This window comes from Coregonus lavaretus (assembly GCF_964263955.1).
Source record: "Coregonus lavaretus genome assembly, chromosome: 36".
NCBI classification, from domain to species: Eukaryota; Metazoa; Chordata; class Actinopteri; order Salmoniformes; family Salmonidae; genus Coregonus; species Coregonus lavaretus.
The window spans coordinates 30,300,394-30,308,663 of NC_140023.1; the positions used below are offsets into that span (position 1 = coordinate 30,300,394).

An 8,270-nucleotide genomic window follows, 5' to 3' on the forward strand; every position below is an offset into this window, starting at 1 on the left:
GGATTCAAATGTTCTCTCAAACAGCCTAATATATACTCTAAGAGTAGGTTTACCCCATTAATGTACTTGGTAATGTACTTTATCTTAAATTTTTATGTAAGGCATAATTCCATTCCACTCATTTAACATTATGGGGAGGTTTTTCCGGACACAGATTAAGCCTAGTCCTGGACTAAAAAACAAGATCAATGGAAAATCTCCAGCCAAAATGATTTCTAGTTCAGGACTAGGTGTAAACCGTGTCTGCGAATCCGCTCCTTAAACCTAAATTTGGCCAAGCCTAATACATAACCCTACTGAGACAAGGTAGTTGACAGCTTTTGAACATATTTTAAAGCTATACATGGTTTATGTTCCTGTTATAAACAATTGAGTAATGAAACCTTATATTTTGGGTTATGATAGGGTAAGACAGCTCTTGAAGTTATAGTATTTAAAGGGTCAACCTGTGATTGCTTCAACACTTGAACTTTTAAATTATTTACACACACCCAATGATTCTCAAAGAATACAACTTCTATAATAAATGCTTCAAGAGCTTAGTCCAATTGTCATACCACATCAGAACCCAAAATACACTTAGTGTACAAAACATTAAGAACATCATGACATAGACTGACCAGGTGAATCCAGGTGAAAGCTAGGATCCCTTATTGATGTCACTTGTTAAATCCACTTCAATCAGTGTAGATGAAGGGGAGGAGACAGGTTACTAAAGAAAGATGTTTAAGCCTTGAGTCAATTGAGACATGGATTGTGTATGTGTGCCATTCCAAGGGTGAATGGGCAAGACAAAATACTTAAGTGCGTTTGAACAGTGTATGGTAGTAGGTGCCAGGTGCACCGGTTTGTGTCAAGAACTGCAACGCTGCTGGGTTTTTCACGCTCAACAGTTTCCTGTGCGTATCAAGAATGGGAACCCTGGTACCGGTATGTGGAAGAGAGTGAAGGGTTATTGAGGTTGGACCGGGGATGGGGGTTGGGGGGTTGGAAGGGATTTGGGGTATAGTGGAGGGTTTGTTAGAAGTTGGTAGGGTTCTTTTTTATTTTCTTAGTAGTACAGGAATAGGTAGGAGGGTTTCGTTTTTCTTAATGTTTGCTTCTTTATTAATTTAGGGCCTGATCCTACACACGCCTTTCCTATGCACTTCTCAGTAGTTTTATTCAGACTTTTTATTCAGCTACCTTGCACGCTTTGAATTAATTTCGTTCAACCACTGAAAATCCTCCCACTTGCTGGCCATTCAATAGGGTTTTCAGTACATTTATCTTAAGCCATCCCTTTAAATATGGTGCACCTTTAATTAGAATTTTGTCAACAGACTCAATAGAATACATCGAGAGAACGGATTCAGAATATAGGATCAATGAAAGAAAACCATCTGTGCATGTTAGTCTCCGTTTCAGCACCAACTGGTAGATTTAAAAATACTCTGATCTTGTAGATTATTTAGGCAAATTGTATTGTTAGGTAAGTATGTAATAATCATAAAGAAATATAAAAAAAACTGTTAGGAGAGCCTTTACACAAAAATACTGTATATTGATTAATAAAAAATACAGAGGTTTGATTAATCTTGAAAGTTGTCATATTCAAGTTCAATCCATGAAACATTGGCAAGTGGAAAAAGTGTACAATAGGGGTTGAACAATAATCCTACAAATCTACCTTAATTCTCACTAATAATGAAACTGTATGACAACGGTCCAGTCTTTGTGAACCGTGTGCCTGGTTCCAGGTTTCCAGGTTTAACCTGCTACATGTGGTCTGAGTTCCATGATGATTCAAATAGGCTACATGTCCCAAATTATTGCACAACGTTTAGCCTAATATGATCCACTAATGCTAGCGACCCTCAGGAACAATTTACAACTACGTGACAGAGGAAAGAAAGGAAAATGGAATGGAATGATGCAAAAATACACGTATGTGGGTATTCCTCACGGTGTCTCCGAATAGTGGCTAATATTTAACGTGATACAAATTGTAAAATAAAACTGAGAAAAGCCTGGGCATATAATCAAAACATTCTAAAGCATATACATAAACTCTGCAGGTTCAGCTTTAAAGAAGCTTGGTTCTCCAAATTTCATCCACGCAAATTATGAGGGCACACCATTTGAATTCTGAATAACGGCACAGATATTTGTATCCTATTTCCTGTAGAAAAGGGGCCGCAATACATGTCATATTGACATGATTTTCAGTTTGCTTCTATATGGCTAGTTTCACATTCGTCTCCAGGGATCAAAAGGAAAATTATCTAAAACAATTGCTATGTGTATTGACAATCCCCTTCTCCAAATGGATTACTCATTTACCTAGCTCTTATCAATGTATAAATTACAGTGCATGGAGAATGCTGTTATTTCTATCGGAAAAAAAGAAAGTAGATGTATTTTCCACTTGGAACCGGCAGGTTCGCTTGACCTTATTCATGGTTTCCTCACGTGTAAAGGTCGTGGAATTATGAGGGAATTAAGTCAAGGCCAGAATGTAGACACACCACCGCCACACCTTCATTTATTCAAGCTCCACTTCAAACGAGGTGGGTGAATAGAATGCTATTCTCATGCTTAAATTCAAGGTTGGAATAGAGAGGAAAGCGCATAAAAAGGGAATTACGTTCCATTGATTCGCGCTTAACTCGGGTAGGAATAGGGGCCTTAGTCTGTAAACTGTGATTGACTACACACTCCAGTACAGTAGGTGGCGACATGCGCCTCTAAAGTTTGTTTGTGGCCACCATAATACCATAGAAGAAGAAGACTGGGAGAGGGTTTGCATTGGTGAGTAAAAACCATATTGCAAAGTTAGGACGGTCGGTGGGTCGAGAGCCCTGTTTAACAAGCTGTTGGATTGGTTCAAACTGCTATTTTGGGAGCAGAATGGTGGCGAGTAGTGAGGATGCAGCGATGGAGGATATGGAGAGAAGGTTGGAAAAGCAGCAGCTGGACGGAATCATGGTGGAAGCAGAAGCGCTGGTTGATTCTTGTGGAATGTTGAGCAAGCTCGACGAGTGGAAGACTGTGGCAAAGAAAAATAGAGCAAAACTAGCGAACGTTGTAAATGATCATCGGTTTCTTGTTGGAGTGCGATTTGTTAATAATGATGTATACTTGGGAGATCCATTTGAGGTCACAAAGATGATAAAGGATGCATTTGGAAAGGTAGAATAAGTCAGTTGCCAGGAGTGGTTTTGTTCTGATTTCATGAGTCTCGGAAGAGCAGAAGGAGAAAGCTTTGTGGCATAAGTTGGCGACATCTGAAGTGGAGAAGCTTTGATTTTCGTATCAGGGCATTGATTAAAGGTGTGATTTCAGCAGTATCGCTGGACATTAAAGCTTCATGTCTTTGGAAGAAGATTCCAAGAGTGGTGGGAGCACGGCCCCTGCACCGTGTAGTGGATGGAAAGAAGGAAGAAAGTCAGTTGGTTTTACTGATGTTTGATGAAGAGTATCTGCCTACACATGTAAAGATGGGATATGTGAGATACGCTGTAAGAGCCTTCGTAAATAAACAATTACAGGGCCAAAATTACAAAAAGTATGGCCATGTCTCAAGTGTGTGTCAATGGAATCAACATGTAGTTGAAGAGTCTGATAATGTACGGTGTAGCAAATACGAATTCCCCAAATGCCCTGCTATGGTAAAGGAGTTTGAAGTTGCAAGGATCTGAGCTGTACAACAGCTCTCCTACAGAGTGGTGCGGGAAATAGTTGAAGGAGAAAGTAGAGCTGAGGAAGCTATGGCAGAGGATGACCCACAGCCGGTTCAGAATGTCACTCAACAGTTGAGGGATACTGATACATTGATTGTAAAGAAGGTGTAATTCTGTGGCATTTATTGCACAGGTGATTAATTGTACTGCCCAAACAACAAACATGAAGTCAGAAACTGGACATAATTGTAGGTGCGGATGAAAGGTTTTTGGGTCTGCAGGAATTAATATACGTTTTTATTGTCACATACACTGGATAGGTGCAGTGAAATGTGTTATTATTATTATTATTATTATTATTATTATTATTATTATTGTACTTTTTACTACTTTTTCTCCCCAATTTTGTCATATCCAATTGGTAGTTACAGTCTTGTGTCATCGCTGCAACTCCCGTACGGACTCGGGAGAGTCGAAGGTCGAGAGCCATGCATCCTCCGAAACATGACCCTGTCAAGCCGCACTGCTTCTTGACACACTGCTTGCTTAACCCGGAAGCCAGCCGCACCAATGTGTCGGAGGAAACACCATACAACTGGCGACCGAAGTCAGCGTGCATGCCCCCGGCCCGCCAAAAGGAGTCGCTAGAGCGCGATGGGACAAGGATGTACAAAAGCCGCTTCAGTGTTATAATTGTAAAATGTTTGAACATGTGGCAAGTGTTTGCAGAAGAAACAAATATGTTGTTGTTGAAGAGTTTGAGGAAGCACTGTGCTGTTGTAATTGTAATGGGAATCACGCTCCCGAGTTCCCAGAGTGCCCTGATAGGGTCAAAGAGGTTGCAGAAGCTAGGATCAGGGCTATCCAGCAGGTATCCTATGTGGAGGCAGTGCAAATGGCAGATGGAGCAAGTGGAGATAAAATGAGAGTGGATGCGCCACAGCCTGCTTTGAAAAATGTCGTTAATCAGAGGGGATCCTGAGATGCTAACAGTGAAGAAGGTAGACTTTGTTGCGTTTATCGTGCAAGTGATAAATTGCACTGGACAAACTAATAAAAAATTGAAGAAACTAGAAATCATTGTGACGGCGGCGAAAATATGTTTGGATCTTTAGGACTTCATGGCCGAAATGTTACAGGGAATACGGAATGAAGAGAGTTCCCCCCTCTCAGGCTACTGAGCCTGTATTGGGATCTGAGAAGACATTTGAATCTGATTGAAGGAGTGAAGTTTTTGTTCACCCTTCCCCCTTCTGCATTAAAGTTGATCAGTTTTCACCCATCCAGTAGGTGGCGGCATGCACTTCTAACATTGTTTGCGGACCGCCATAATACCATAGAAGAAGAAGAAGTAGGACATCGTCATCAGAGATTAGAGATTGGATTATTGTACTAGTGTTGAATGTCCAAACTGAAGTAGCTAACTAGCTATTATGTTATGGTAAGAATGATTTAAGGTAAGAAGTTGTTGCTTGTTTGTTGCTGGGCAGTGACATTGTATCGCCGATATTAGCGGACACATTAGCTAGCAAATTAGATATCTAACTAGCTAACATTAGGTCACAGACAACTAACTAGCCAAGTTATCTAGCTGGGCCCGGTTACCCAAAAGTATCTTAAGGCTACGTTAATCGTTAGAATTTTTGTGGAAGCATCGTTAGATCTTCGACCTGTTTCCCAAAACCATCGTTACTAAAGTTGCTCTTGAAAACGCTTGTTATTTAAGACTGCCTACCTGTGTTGATTTCAATCATAGGCATATAGCCTAGGCAGGCTACAGCTTGAAAAATTGAGGACTCTGATTTCAAGAGAGAATACTGTTTATGTAGAAAGAACGAGACTTAGTTGTTTATAAACAGATCGGGTTTATTAGCTACAACATCCTTGTGAAGCTATCAAAACAACAACTGTTTAGCCCAGGTACGGTGACTACCGTAGGAGTCAAAAGGAAATTGCCTACAATAACTCCCAGGGGCTACATAGCGAATATATACAACTGTTTATTAAGGATTTTCATGCCAATTACGTTAGCATACGCTATGCAGTGTATGTGAATTGATGCTCGCTGCTCTCACATGCAAATTTCACCCCGTTGACAGGCGTCTCTCAATTCAATTGAATTTAATGTAGCTATTTGTACGCTACTGTCTGTCATTTTTGCCTCTATATTTCATGACGTGTAACGTGCACAATGATGAGCCAAATCTTAATTTAGTGCATTATTATAGGTTAAGCATTAGATTAAGCCACCTCAATATTTGTAGCCATAGGTGTTAATATCTCTCTAGTAGGTGATCCATCGTCAGTATTGTGTATTAATTTTAATGTTAAGGTAAGATTGGAAAGGGAGAACGCTGATCTGAGAGCAGTGCTACACATGCCTAAACGACGCACTTAGCGACCATTTTCTCTGGGTAGTGTTTTGGGAAACGCATGTTACATCTTCGGCCGTTGTAGGAAAGATGCATCGTTAAAACACTTGTAAGCCTAAACGCCATCACTATCGGGAAACCGGGCCCTGATTAGCTACAGATTGGTGACCTTCTGTCTCTGCTTCGGCAACGCAACACCATTAACAACTAGCTACAGGCGTGCTAGTTAGCATTACATTCCTCCTGCTAGTAGCCTCTTCGCTCCGGGAGACCTGTACACCAATGTATAATGGTCTCCCAGAGCTTAGAGGCTATCCTGTTTGCTGATGTTACCAATAATAGTCTTTCCTGTCAGTAAACACATCTGTCCTAAAAGTTATGATGTTAGCTAACTAGCCAGTTATTTAGCCAGCTAGCTAGCCATTTATGACTATGCTAGAAATACTAATACTAACATTGCTTTGATCTAGCTAGTTAATTTTATCAACTGCAGAGACATTCAGGTCTTAGCTATGATTGCTAGCTAGTTGTCTATCGCTAGCTGTAAACAGCTGAGTTTCCTTCCTATTTAAAAACATCATCAGATCTACACTGCCAGAAACAAATAACACTTTGTAAATGATAGACATTTAATCATAGGACTGGAATATTTCAAATACTAACATTAATTAGCTAGCTAACTAGTTATTCTTCTCATCAAGGCCTTTTAATGATATCCACCTATAATCCGCCAACACATTTGAGAATACAGTACAACCCCAATCGACGTAAGTACAGATTTTAATTTTTTTACAGTGACCCTTTTATCAATATTGTAATATTGTAATAACATGATGTTCTACAGGAAACCTGCTTTTATATATGTACATGGGTGTGTGTAATAATGTGTACATCTCTCACCAATCGACACTCCCAGGTGTGAGCCTGCTTTGAGAAGGTTCTGGAAGAGGTGACCCGCTACACCCCTCTCTACATGGAGGAGATGGAGTCTATCTTTGACGAATCACAGGAGGAGGATAGGAAGAGGATCAGCAATGACCAGCAATGGACGTCACAAACAATGAGAGTTAGGCTACACCTGCAGTCAGACTGTTACTAGGAGAGGGTGTATGCAGTCAGATTGTTACTAGGAGGGTGTATGCAGTCAGATTGTTACTAGGAGGGTGTGTGTGGATGTGGGTGGTCTTTCTTTATCTCATCTCTCACTGATCATTTCTGTCATGCCCTGATCTCTCATTCCCCCTCTCTCTCCCTCCCCTTTGTATCTTTCTCTCTCCCAGTGTGAAAGTTCTCCGTCACTGTGTTTTTGAGATCAGTGTAGACCCGGAGACCTTTAACCCCTGAACACTGTTCGTTTTTTAGACCAGTGTTGACTCAGGGAGGCTGGGTTGGAGACAGAAAAGAAGCATGTCTGTTCTACGAAATATATTCCCAAATAAAACACTTTTGAAAGCAGTTTTGGCCTTTCTGAAAAAAGAGGGGTATCCCAGTTTTAAATTGCTACCATGTTTATTCTCTACTCCTTCAATTGCGCGTGCCATCGTTTTAAATATGCAGTTTTAAAACTGGAGCTTTAAGCATAGTTTAAGCGCAGCTGCGCAACATAGCTCTTAAAGGGGCAATTGTGTCTTAAAAGTGCAATTACATACTTTGTAATAGAAACAAACAAAAATGTTGAGTGAATAATAGGTATTTATATATTCATATGTATAGTAAAATAACAATAATAAATAATAATAACAATTAGGATGTTGTGTCCAATGGGGTAAATGCACTTGGACAAACCCCATGTTTCAGCCGATGTACATTTTATAGCCACTATGCTTTATCAGTTGGGATACAGGTGATAATGCTTATTGCTAATAGCACATCTGATAATATAGGCCATGCATAGGCTACAGTGGGGGAAAAAAGTATTTAGTCAGCCACCAATTGTGCAACTTCTCCCACTTAAAAAGATGAGAGGCCTGTAATTTTTATCATAGGTACACGTCAACTATCACAGACAAAATGAGAAAATAAAATCCAGAAAATCACATTGTAGGATTTTAAATGAATTTATTTGCAAATTATGGTGGAAAATAAGTATTTGGTTAATAACAAAAGTTTCTCAATACTTTGTTATATACCCTTTGTTGGCAATGACACAGGTCTAGAGGAGATCTGCATGGAGGAATGGGCCAAAATACCAGCAACAGTGTGTGAAAACCTTGTGAAGACTTCCAGAAAACGTTTC

General features: G+C 40.0%; 1 long non-coding RNA gene across 1 annotated transcript; it reads left to right on the forward strand.

The window, feature by feature from the left end:
- The first annotated feature begins 5,028 nt into the window (after nucleotides 1-5,028).
- On the forward strand, nucleotides 5,029-7,667 carry LOC311110949. The gene is made up of 3 exons (XR_014610739.1): nucleotides 5,029-5,119; nucleotides 6,736-6,801; nucleotides 6,951-7,667. It is a non-coding gene; the product is annotated as an uncharacterized lncRNA (long non-coding RNA).
- The last annotated feature ends 603 nt before the right edge of the window (nucleotides 7,668-8,270 follow it).